General features: G+C 36.0%; 1 pseudogene; it reads right to left on the reverse strand.

The window, feature by feature from the left end:
* Positions 1 to 12265: 12265 nt before the first annotated feature.
* LOC145799244 (flavonoid-6-hydroxylase pseudogene) lies at positions 12266 to 12991 on the reverse strand (annotated as a pseudogene).
* Between the last annotated feature and the right edge of the window lie 485 nt (positions 12992 to 13476).

The raw sequence follows: 13476 nt of genomic DNA on the forward strand, positions 1-13476 counted from the left end.
TTTCCCTTTTCATTTTTTTATCAGAAGTTTGTTATAGACTCTTTGTTCCCCCTAGTGTACCCGAGTAAACTCCAAATAAGAAGGTTAAGGGTAGGGGATGCGTCTAACCCCTATACCAAACTAGACCCTTGAATTCTCATCATTTTTTATAATGTTTAAGAAATAAGAAACTCACATTTGATTGTAAAAATGCCTCGTCTCTCACATGGATGGAAGATAGAAATCCCCCTTCCCCCTTAAATCTCATTTAATTTCAAGTACACTTCTAAATAAAAAAAAACATTTTTTGCCAGAATATAATACAAAAAATATATTTAAATGCTCAGGATGTGTCCATTCACTCATATCCAACTTTTGGATTCAAATACCTATAACCTATGATTAAGGGGTTGGGGTGGTCCAATGCATGGACACATAGTGGGTGTTTGGGAAGTGGGTTTTTTTTTTTTTTTTTGTAGGTTTTTTTAGTTGTAGGATATTATTAGAGAAATTTTTTTTTTTGCGTTTGGGAAGATAGTTGGATTTTTTTGTGGTTAAATGTGATGTTTGTGAGAGAAAAAGTGAAATGATTATGGGGTTTGATGTGATATTTTTTTTGGATTTGTTTATTTGGTTTTGTAACCAGTTTGTCTTTTAGTGAAAAAAAACCAAAAAAATTCCTTCCCAAACAGCGCCATAGTCATCCCGTAATCATATCCAACTCTACGAAACATAGATCATTCATAAAGTTCAGATACATCGACAATTGGTAGTGTCAAATATGAAGACTTAACATTTACTCACTGTTCTCAGCAATCCAATTATAAGAGGTAGAATTTGATCTTGAAAAATGGATGTGTTGGTGAAAATACTAGAAAAAATATATTTTATTGATAAATAATGCAAAGAAAAAGAGATACAAATAGATCAAACTGAGACGCGGATATCTCATTTTCTTTAAGGAGATCAAGCCCATTGCGGTAGGAAGAACCCAAACACCGATGCAGTAGTCACAAAACTTGTCCCCTCCAGGATACAACAGCCCGATCACTTTCGTATGGTTCAGGCCAACTCTGCACAAGATGGTGAACCCAAAGCTCCACCAAGAAAAACACCCTTCTTTGCTAGTAATCTCTCAAGTATAGAAAATAATTGGTGTGTTAGTGTAGAAAAGAGTAGATGAGAGGAACTATTTATAGGCCACTAGGACATTACAAAATACACCAAAAAATAATAATGACCATGAACCTAGAGAAAAGGGAGAGCGTATCCAAATATGAATTCACCACCAAGTTCATGAATTTTAATTAATCCCCATTCATGAACAAGACAAAAAGACACCAAAGCACTGAATCTTCATTCATGAACAAGATGAGATTCATGAACAAAACAAAAGAAGATTCATGAATAAAAATATATAAATAAATAAAAGATATTAAAATGGTTCAACAATCTCCCACTCATTTTAATATCAACAAGGACAAGAGAGATTACCAAACAAAGATAGACCAGTATGCATCATGAAGGTGTGCTCTGCATTGAACCTTCATTAGTGAAACAACAACCTCTACTCTAGAGTCCGTAGTGTTCTCAGACTTGAACTATGAGTGCTTAGGGGAAATAAAGTATTACTATTGACACATAATAATCCAGGTGTTGACATGAGCTTTTAATAGCCAGCACATTACAGCCTTGTGCTTATCCCAGTTTTCATAAGCATATTTGAGAATAAGTCTTGTTCTCATAGAAAGCGGCCCTACTTTCATGCTCACATAGGTGAAATTTGTCAAGGATGTTCCTGTAATTTACACACCCCACTCAACAAGAGCTACAGAATTTCATTAAGGGTATAAAAACTCAACCCCCCAACATTACAGGACAAATGCACTTACATCATAGGGATGGATAACAAAATATTAAAGAGTGCATTTTTACAACCACCATATGATTTGTTCTTCCCATTGAACCTAGTTACAGGATCTCTGGTCCCTAGGTTGGGTATCCTCATACATGGTTTATGATTTTATAGGCTTCAGACCCATCCTCTTGATGTATTCCAGACCCTATCTCTCGCCAAGACCTTGGTTAACGAATCCGCAAGATTATCACAAGATCTTACATAATTCACAGTTATGATGCCATTACTCAAATAGGATCTTACATTACTGTGTTTCCTTCAAATAGGTCTGGATTTACCATTATAAAAATGGTTGTTCACTCAACCAATAGCAGCAGTGCTATCACAACAAATTAATACACGAGGAATTGGTTTTTCCCAGAAAGGGATTTCATGTAACAAATCTCTTAACCAATTCGCTTCCTCACATGCTGAAGCTAACGCTGTAAGCTCAGCTTTCATTGTAGAATTAGCAATTATAGTCTGTTTTTTAGACTTCCAACATATAGCACCACCACCCAAGATAAAAATAAAACCCAAGGTAGAGAGAGAATCACCTGACAAATTGTTCCAATCGGCATCACTATATCCCTCAAGTACCATAGCATACTTGTTATAAACCATAATTTTTTGTACTAGATAAATATCTCATAATTCTTCCCATGGCTAGCCAATGATCTCGACTTAGCTTGCTAGTAAACCTGCTAAGTACTCCAACAGCATATGCAATGTCAGGTCTAGAACAATCCGTAGCATATCTCAAACTACCAATCTTGCTAGCATATTCCTTTTGATTAATCACTTCTTTTTCATTTTTACAACAGATAAATGTATGCTTGCATCAAAAGGAGTAGCAACATGTTTACAGTCTAGAAAATTATATTTCTTTAAAATTTTCTTAACATAATGCGACTGATCAAAAAAAATACCATCATTAGTGTTGGTAATTTTAATTCCCAAAATAAAATTGGCTTCACCAAGATCTTTCATATCAAAGTGGCTATTAAGCATATTTTTAGTCTTATTTATGATATGCAAATTAGAGCCAAAGATGAATAGATCATCCACATATAGGCTAATAATCATATGTGCATTCTCACAAGTTTTATAATATATGCACTTATCACATTCATTAGTCTTATAGCCATTCTCAAGTATGCAGGAATCAAATTTTTCATGCCACTGTTTAGGAGCTTGTTTTAAACCATAAAGGAATTTAGTTAGCTTACACACCTTGCTTTCTTGGCCAGGCACCACAAAGCCTTCGGGTTAGTCCATGTAAATCTCCTCATCTAGATCTCCATTTAAAAATGTTGTTTTTACATCTATTTGATGAATTTTTAAATCATGAATTACAACCACTACTATCAACAGTCTAATGGATGTAACTCTAGTAACGACAAGCCTCGCTTTATAGTTATCTATAGTTCCATCCGGTTTAAATTTTTTACGAAGGACCCATTTACACCCAATAGTTTTACAACCTGGAGGCAGATCCACTAGCTTCCATGTTTTATTTGAAAGTAGTGAATCTATCTTATCATTTACAACCTCTCTCCAGAAAATAGTATCAGGTGATGATAAAGCTTCTTGCACCATAAGAGAAATTTCTTTCACATTGTATAGATAATAGTCAAGGCCAAATTTTTTTTCAACTCTAGCTCGTTTTCTCCTCCTTGGTTAGATTTGAGAATTTTCTTGTTCTTGAAAAACTTGAGATGGAGTTGAAGAGCTAGGCACGGATAAAATATTTTCAGAAATTATTTGACCCCCACTATTTCTAGATCTAAAAAGAAACTTATTTTCATGAAAAATAGCATCACCTGATTCAAAAATAATATTATTTTTCATATCAAAAAATCTATAAGCTGTACTATACAACGCATACCCAAGAAAAGTACAGGTGGTAGCTCGTTCACCCAATTTAGGTCGTTTAAGATCTACAATCCTTACAAAAGATAAACAACCCCAAACCCTCAAATAACCTGGATTTGGTTTATGCCGTACAATATTTGTCTTTTTGTGTGGCACTTTATTTATCACATGACAAGCTGTCAAAATAGTCTCGCCCCAAAGATTTGAGAGAGCACCTAAATCGATAAGCATAGCATTCGTCAAGTCAATTAACGTCCTATTTTTTCTTTTAGCTACGCCATTAGAAGAAGGTGAATATGGTGGAGTAGTCTCATGAATAATTTCCAATGACTGAACAAAAGAGTTGAATCCAAGATATTCATACTTCGGCCTCTATCACTTCTAATTCTCTTAATCTTTTTACCGAATTGATTTTCCACTTCAAGAAGGAATTCTTTAAATTTCTCAAAAGCATCATTTTTATTTTTTAATAAATATACATTTGTGTATTTTGAAAAATCATCAATAAAAGTGATAAAATATCGATTACCACCCCGAGTTAAAATTCTTTCAAACTCACACAAATCAGTATGAAATAATTCTAGCAATTCGGTATTTTTTTCAACACTTTTATGAGGCCTCTTGGTAATTTTTGCTTTACTACAAACTTCACATTTCTCAAAATTTTTTGTCACTTTAGGAATTAATCCTAAACTACTCATGATTCCCACATATCTACTGTTAGTATGACACAAGCGAGCATGCCAAAAATTAATAGAAGACAAAGTGTAAGTGGTGTCATAGTAATCATAAAATTGATCAGCACGGCAATTTAAGAGATAAAAGCGACATTTATACTCATCTGTATTATAGGAAGTCACTTTTTCTTCATGTGCCTTGTAGTCTTCATCATTCATCTCCTCAGTTGGGATTTTGTTTGGGTTCTTCTTGGGAAGAACTTATGCAACTTTCAAAAGACTAAGGTAAAAAAGAACTTTTCCTTTTCACCTCTTAAAATTAACTCCCTTGAACTTGAAAGGCTTGTTGAGATCTCCAATTCCATCGTTGGTTTTTTCTGGTACTTGATCCATGGTTGATCTCCTTAAAATTGTTGGTGAAAATACCAGAAAAAATATATTTTATTGTTAAATAATGCAAAGAAAAAGAGATACAAATAGATAAGGCTGAGACACGAATATCTTGTTTTCTTTAAGGAGATCAAGCCCACTGCGGTAGGAAGAACCCAAATACCGATACAGCAGTCACAAAACTATGACTTGTCCCCTCCAAGATACAACAGCCTAATCACTTTTCGTATGGTTCAAGCCAACTTTGCACAAGATGGTGAACCCAAAGCTCCACCAAGAAAAACACCCTTCTTTGCTAGTAATCTCTTAAGTATAGAAAATAGTTAGTGTGTTAGTGTAGAAAAGAGTAGATGAGAGGAACACCAAAAAAATAATAATGACCATGAACCTAGAGAAAATGGAGAGTGTATCCAAATATGAATTCACCACCAAGTTCATGGATTCTAATTAATCTTCATTCATGAACAAGACAAAAAGACACCAAAGCAATGAATCTCTATTCATGAACAAGATGAGATTCATGAACAAAACAAAAGAAGATTCATGAACAAAAATATATAAATAAATAAAGGATATTAAAATGGTCCAACAGGATGCTTCTTCTTCATCCAATTTAACCTACAAACATGCCAACTCTGGTCATTAGTTTTACAGTTCAACAAAGGACCTGGCTTTGGAAATCACACACCAACTTGCACAAATTGAAGCAAAATAAAAAATAAAAAGTTACACACAAAAGAAGTTAAGAATATCATTCTACACATATCACAGTAGAGGCTAGAGCAATATAAGGATAAACTTATGAAACATAGAAATATAAGAGACTTAATCACCTCAATATCTTTAATCAGGCGTATCAAGGAACTAAACAATTTAAGCCCCAAAATATGAAGCCAACGGATATCAAAGAGAAAACAAGCCACACAAGCTGAAACAAAAATTGGTGGCCATAACTTATATATTGCTAAGTCGTGGGGCATAAGGGAAAAGAAATAGATTGAGGATATCACAGCAGTACCATGTAGATGTTCAACAAGAAAAGAGAACACATATCATGCTTACTTCATTATCTTCACCATTTTTGGGTAGGCTTGCCCTTGCTTTTATTTTTGACAATATTACGGCATCCATATTGCCAACACCATGTATAGATGTAGGAATAAATTCTGTTGAAAGAATGCTACAAGAATGAATTTTTTAAGTCACAATGTATATCTATACAATAGCATTTGAAAGAAATTTCTGTGACCAAAATAAGCACATGTAATAATCAAAAATAAGTTTTATAGAAAAAATTACCCCAAAAAAAAATTTCTCCAATGGTTTATAACAAAAATAGACACCAAATGAAACACAACAAAGTTATAAACTTGCAACTACTAGGTTCAAGGCCTTGTGATATGAGAATGGTGGTGTTGTTCCTTGGTCATAATAACTAAGTAAAAAGTTTATTGCTGAAGGGAAAATGCAACAAGTGCATGTGCATGAACACACACACCCAAAAGGGGGGAAAATCCTTGTAACTTCTAGATAGGACAAGACCCCTTGACCAAAGCAGTGAATGATTTAGCATTATAATGGTTAAATTGAAGGCCAATTGGTAGGAAAGGGTTTGGAGTTGATTTGGGCATGATTGGATAGGGTTTGGGATTGAAAAGTACATTTTTTAGGTTTATGAATAATAATCCAAAAATAGTAACTTGGATATGTCCGCACAGAAGAAGAAAGAGAATATGAAAAAGAAGAAGAAAATGAAAGAGGTGCTTCAGCTAGTATGCAACATTTTTATGCACATGGGCCAAAAAAATTTAACTAATGCAATCATGCATATAAAATGTGAGTCCTAATTGCATATAAGCAAGCTATGTGCTTGACTGGTTTCTTCCATTTATAAAGTAGGCATTGGGTTTCTACTTGGGGAAGACATTGCTAGAAATTGATATATGATTGCACACATGTGGAGCCTACAACATATGTGAAAATAAGCCATTTGGGCATATCTTCTTAAAGATACCAATTTTGTACAAAACAAGCATATATGTGCAAAATTGATAAGGATTCTAGTGCAGAAGCAACAGCCACAGCTTCAACTTTAGCAGTAGCTTCAGCTTCAGCAGCAACTTCTGATATGGCTACTTCAACATTCAAGAACAGAGCTTCAACTGCAGTTCCATATAGTCAGTTAGGAATTGGTTAGCTAATTGTTAGGAGTTAGTTACACTATTAGGAGTTAGTTATCTGCTTAGATCAGCAGTAGTTTATCTTCTATAAATACAGCTTGTATGTACTATCAACATAAATAATAAGAAATGCATTTTCCACATGGTATCAGAGCAATAAAGCTCTCACGAGCATTCTTGGGTTCTTGATTTCATTTTCTCAATTCTTCCAAGAATCTTCAAATTTTCTCGATCATTCTTCAAAGTTCTTCAATCTTCTTCAATGGCAACTCCTACCTCCAATGCTCTTCCTTCAAATCTTAGTCTTCTCATTTCAAATCTCAGTTCTTTCATAACTGTAAAACTGGATTCTTCAAATTTCATCATTTGGAGAAGTCAATTTCTCAATATACTGCGTGCTACAAATTTGCTAGGGTTTGTTGATGGTTCTCATTCTGCTCCACCAGCAACAATTACAAATGCAGATAGAACCACAGCAGTTAATCCAGAATTTCTACAGTGGAAACAAATTGATGCACATCTATTGAGTTGTCTAATAGCTACACTCACACCTGTAATTTTCTCTTCTGTTTTACATCTTCAACATAGTGCAGAGGTTTGGCAAGTTCTGTCAAAACGATTTACTACATTGTCTCGCAGTCACATTCATCAACTGAAAAATCAATTGACTAATCTGACCAAGACTTCTCAGTCAATTGAAGAGTATCTGAGTCAGATTAAAGAGTTAGCTGATCAACTTGCTCTTGCCTCTTCTCCTGTAGATGCAGAAGATCTTGTTCTTCTTACACTGAATGGTTTACCTGAAGAATTTGATGCTTTTAAAACCACAATCCGAACCAGATCCGAAGCCATCTCTATGGAAGAACTTTCATCTCTTCTATGCTCAGAATCTATTCACATGCATTCCAAGATCAAGAACATTAATACTCATGAACCTTCAGTTGCATATGCTGCTTCTCGTGGTTCTTCTCATGATTTTTCTTCTCAAGGCCGATCTTATTTCAAAGGTCACCGAGGTGGTTCTCGACATGGCTCCCGAGGACATTTTTCATCTAGAAGCAGATAACTAACTCCTAACAGTGTAACTAACTCCTAACAATTAGCTAACCAATTCCTAATTGACTATATGGAACTGCAAATGAAGCTCTGTTCTTGAATGTTGAAGTAGCCATATCAGAGGCTGCTGCTGAAGCTGAAGTTGTGGCTGTTGCTTCTGCACTAGACATTTTTCATCTAGAGGCAGAGGTCGACACTCATCCAGCAGTCAACATCACAATTTAATTTGTCAGATTTGTGGAAAACCTAATCACTCAGCTCTGGAGTGTTGGCATCGATTGAATGAAAATTATTCTGTTCAACATCAGTCAAAGCAAAATCAGTCACAGCAATTTCCAAATCTGTCAAGGCCATCTTCAGCACAATCATCCCCTGGTTTTTCAAACACCAAAGCTTTTATGGCCTCTGCTTCCTCTCCACCTCAGTATGATTCCTCTCCTTGGTATCTTGATTCTGCTGCATCTGATCATATGACTCATGATTTGTCTCAGTTGAGTCTTCATCAACCATACCAAGGCACTGATTACATCACTGTTGGTAATGGTAATTCTATCCCTATTCTTAATACTGGTAAGGGTCTTTTACCTACTCCACATCATATTTTTAAACTCAACAAAATCTTGCACACTCCTATTGCTTCCAATCTTGTGTCTGTGTACAAACTTACTAAAGATAATAATTGTACAATCACTTTTGATGATTCTTCTTTCATTGTTCAGGACAAGTACACCAAGGACATCCTACACAAGGGCCTTAATTCACATGGTTTATATCACTTTCATACATCCAAGCCCAAGCCTTTTTCTGTTGCTATTCCACCTTCTTCATTTCAGTCTCATAATGCATTCTGCAATTCAACTACTAATAAAGTGTCAGCCACTGTTTGGCACAAGAGATTGGGGCATCCCTCATCTCTCAAGTTTAATAATCTCAAACACTTTTTTTCTTCCACTTGTAATAAAACCAAGGATGATGATTTTACTTGTGTTCATTGTTGTGTAGCAAAGAGTCATAGATTACCTTTCAAATTGTCTAACTCTACTGTTCAAAAACCATTTTCTCTCATTCACAGTGATGCATGGGGACCTTTTTCCCTTTCTCTTTCTGGTTATAAATACTATGTATTCTTTGTTGATGAATATAGCAAATTTACTTGGCTTTATCCGTTGTGTTACAAAAGTGACGTATTTGATAAATTTGTAGAATTCACCGCATATGTTGGTACTCAATTTTCCACTCACTTGCAAATTTTTCGTATGAATGGGGGTACTGAGTTTGTTAATTCCTCTATGACTAAATTTTTCAATTCTTATGGTATTCTTCATCAAATTTCTTGTCCCTATACACCTCCTCAAAATGGAGTCTCTGAGAGAAAACATAGACACATCACTGAGACTGCCATTGCACTGCTTCACCATTCTTCTATTCCTATTAAATATTAGTTTGATGCCATTTCTGCAGCCACTTATCTGATTAATCGCATGCCTAAGTCTAAGGCTCCTTATTCTTCTCCTTATGAATTATTGTTTCACAAAGCACCTGATTACTTTTTTCTGCGTGTGTTTGGATGTCAATGTTTTCCTTGGCTTAGGCCACACACTTCTCATAAACTTCAACCTAAATCTACTTTGTGTGTTTTTCTTGGTTATCGTCCTTCTTACAAAGGATATAGGTGTCTTGATCCTTCCTCTGGTAAGGTTTATCTATCTCGTCATGTCATCTTCCATGAAAATATTTTTCCTTTTGCTAGTATTTCTCCTCCTACTTCTCAGACCTTGTCTATGCTTCAATCCTTTTTCTGGTCTCATTTTCCTTCTCTTTCTCCACCTATGAATCATCCCTTTGTTTCTGTTAGTTCACTGCCACCAGCTCCCATATCTCCTTCATCTTCTTCCTCTATACCTTCTTCAGCAGCTCCAGTGCCCGTGCAGCCCACTATGCCTCTGCAGTCCACTGTCTTTCCTAAATCTGTCCAGTCTGCACCTCTGCATTCCCTCAATCTGTCCAGTCTATCCAGTCTGCACCTCTACAGTCCTCTGCATTCCCTCAATCTGTCCAGTCTGCATTACCTCCTCAGTATGTTTCTTCTTCTCTACCATCAGGTCCTCTTTCTTCTTTTACTCCCACTTCTACTCCTATTTCTTCTATTTTTATTGATTTACCTCTACCTCCTCCTTCTACTAATTCTCATTCTATGATTACTCGCTCTAAAGCGCATCCTCAAGTCTTCATGGCTTCTTCTTCCTCCTTTTCTGACATTGATCCATCTACCTATCAGCAAGCTCTCACCTCCCATGTTTGGCACACTATCATGTTAGATGAATACAATGCTCTTCTTACTCAAGGTACTTGGTCTTTGGTTGCTTTGCCTACTTCTAAGTCTACTATCGGCTGCAAATGGGTATTCCGTATTAAGCGCAATTCTGATGGTTCTATTGCTCATTATAAAGCTCGTTTGGTTGCAAAAGGGTTTCTCCAACAAGAAGGGATTGATTATACTGAAACTTTTAGCCCCGTTGCCAAACAACCTACTATTCGCATTTTATTGTGTGTGGCTCTGCATTATCACTGGCCTCTTAAACAACTTGACATTAGTAATGCCTTTCTCCATGGTACATTGGAAGAGGAAGTTTACATGACACAGCCTCCAGGCTTCACTAGTCCATCTCATCCCACTCATGTTTGTCTTTTAAAACAGGCTCTCTATGGTTTAAAGCAGACTCCTCGCGCCTGGTATTCTACCTTCTCCAGCTTTTTACTATCGCAAGGTTTTCTTAATAGTCAGTGTGACAATTCCTTATTCATTCAAAGGACTTCTTCAACTGTTACTCTTCTTCTTGTATATGTTGATGACATTTTGGTTACTGGAAATAGCTCTTCTCATATTCAATCACTGCTTGCTCAAATGCATACTGCATTTACCATGAAGGAGCTTGGGGATATTTCCTATTTCTTGGGTATATCTATACAAGCTTATGGTGATTCCTATTTCTTATCTCAACACAAATATGCTTTTGATATCCTCATTAAAGCTGGTATGACCACTTGCAAGCCCTGCAATTCCCCTATGTCAGTTAAACCTTCTCTTGGTCCAGATTTTGCTCTTCCATTTAATCAACCAGAGCTTTATCGCAATGTTGTTGGTGCACTTCAGTACCTTACGATCACCCGGCCTAACTTATCTTTCTATGTTAACCAAGCTTGTCAACACATGCATGCTCCCACTAATGCTCATTTTGCTGCTATCAAGCGACTGTTAAGATTTGTCAAAGGGACTTTAGCTCGTGGGCTCACTTTCAGTCCTAGTTCTTTTGAACTTCAAGCCTTCTCTGACTCGAACTGGGCTGGTGATGCTCTCGATCGTCGCAGTTCTTCAGGCTACTGTGTGTATCTTGGGTCCAACCTTATTTCTTGGTCTGCTAAAAAGCAACCAACTGTCTCAAGATCCTTAACCGAAGCTGAATATCGCTCTCTCGCTCACACCACAGCTGAGCTTACTTGGTTAACTATGTTACTTCGTGAACTTCAACTTCACTCTCCTATTCCTTCTATCCTTTGGTGTGACAACCTGTCTGCTATTGCCTTGGCTTCCAATCCCATGTTTCACACTCAGTTTAAACACATTGAAGTGGATTGTCACTTCATTCATGAAAAGATTGCTACCAAACAACTACTTCTCAAATACATTCATTCTCTTGATCAGATTGCTGATATCTTCACAAAGCCTCTCTTAGTTTCACGATTTCACTACCTTTAAGCCAAGCTTTTGGTCTCTTCCTCTCCCATCAGCTTGCCCGAGGGTGATAAGGATTCTAGTGCAGAAGCAACAGCCACAGCTTCAACTTCAGCAGCAGCTTCTGATATGGCTACTTCAACATTCAAGAACAGAGCTTCAACTGCAGTTCCATATAGTCAATTAGGAATTGGTTAGCTAATTGTTAGAAGTTAGTTACACTGTTAGGAGTTAGTTATCTGCTTAGATCAGCAGTAGTTTATCTTCTATAAATACAGCTTGTATGTACTACCAACATTAATAATAAGAAATGCATTTTTCACAAAAATCACCAAAGGCATGCAAAACACAAAATTATTATAATAAGTTTGTTCAATATCACATATCTATGATAGTGTCATATCATTGTTACACTTAATTTTTATTCGTAATTGTGGAGGAGGCCATAATGTTTAATTTTCTTGTTCTTTGTTCACTCTCAGTAGAGCTTGTGAGGTAGGTGTGGAATGAGCATGACTTCCAATGGGGTTGACTTTGGTAAGGCCAACCCTAACCCTTTAGCCATGTCCACCCTTGCGTGCATTGGCGTAGCCAAATCAAAACCCTGAAGCATGCGGCCAAGCACCAAATGCATCATCTGCAAACTTACCGTAACTCCTGGACACATTCTTCTGCCTGCGCTATAAGGCAAGTACTTGAAACATTGTCCTTTTACATCCATTTTCACATTCTCGGAGAGAAACCTCTTCGGTTGGAAGTCATTAGGGTTAGCCCAAATCTTTGGTTCTCTATGCAGCTTCCATAAGTTCACTATAAGACATGTGCCTTTAGGGACATGGTAGCCAGCCACATGACAATTTGACAAGGCCTCACGTGGTACTGATAAGGGACCGGGAGGGTAAAGTCGTAAGGTTTCCTTAACAATGGCTCATAGATTTGGCAAGTTATTGATGTCTTATTCTTCTACCCACCTTTGTCTTCCAACATGAGTGTCAAGTTCTTCTTGGACAAGCTTTAGGGCTTGGTTGTGGTTTAGTAGTAAGGAGAGTGCCCATGTCATCGTGATACTGGGAGTTTCAAAGCTTGCTAAGATGAACAACTACAGAATATAAAAAAAAAATTAAGTGAAAAAAAAGTCTAGAAATACATAAATCAATTATAGAATTGAGCATCTCCTCTTACATGAGGTAGGTCCCTCACCCATGTGAGACAGTTGTGTCTAATTGTATGATTGATTTTTGTGCAAATAGAACAACTGTTTTGAGTGTGAGAACGAAATTCACGTATAAAAAATACCTAAAATATTTAATTTATGATCTAGATTCATTTAAGATTTGAGTTTTACTATACAGTAGTTGAATCTCAACCCCACATTACCTTTCTTGGTATGTTTTTTTACGTAGATTATGTGCAAATAGCTTTAATGGAAAATAAAAACCATCATCTAAATTTGAAGAAACACAAAATTAAAAAAAAAAACAAAAACAAAAAATTAAGGAATTGGATTATCAAACAATCCAATCATGCCCATGGGATTCTGTTTATTTTTTATTCTATGGTGTACATTATTTATTTAAAAAATTAAATTAATCCAACATGATTTTATTATTTTAATGTTCAAAAAACAGACATGAGCTATATTTTTAAAAATAAATCGTCTATTTTCTCATCTCTTAGTTGTTAAAGGTT

Source organism: Camellia sinensis, chromosome 9 (genome assembly GCF_055761805.1).
Source record: "Camellia sinensis isolate YWXY chromosome 9, ASM5576180v1, whole genome shotgun sequence".
Lineage (NCBI taxonomy): Eukaryota > Viridiplantae > Streptophyta > Magnoliopsida > Ericales > Theaceae > Camellia > Camellia sinensis.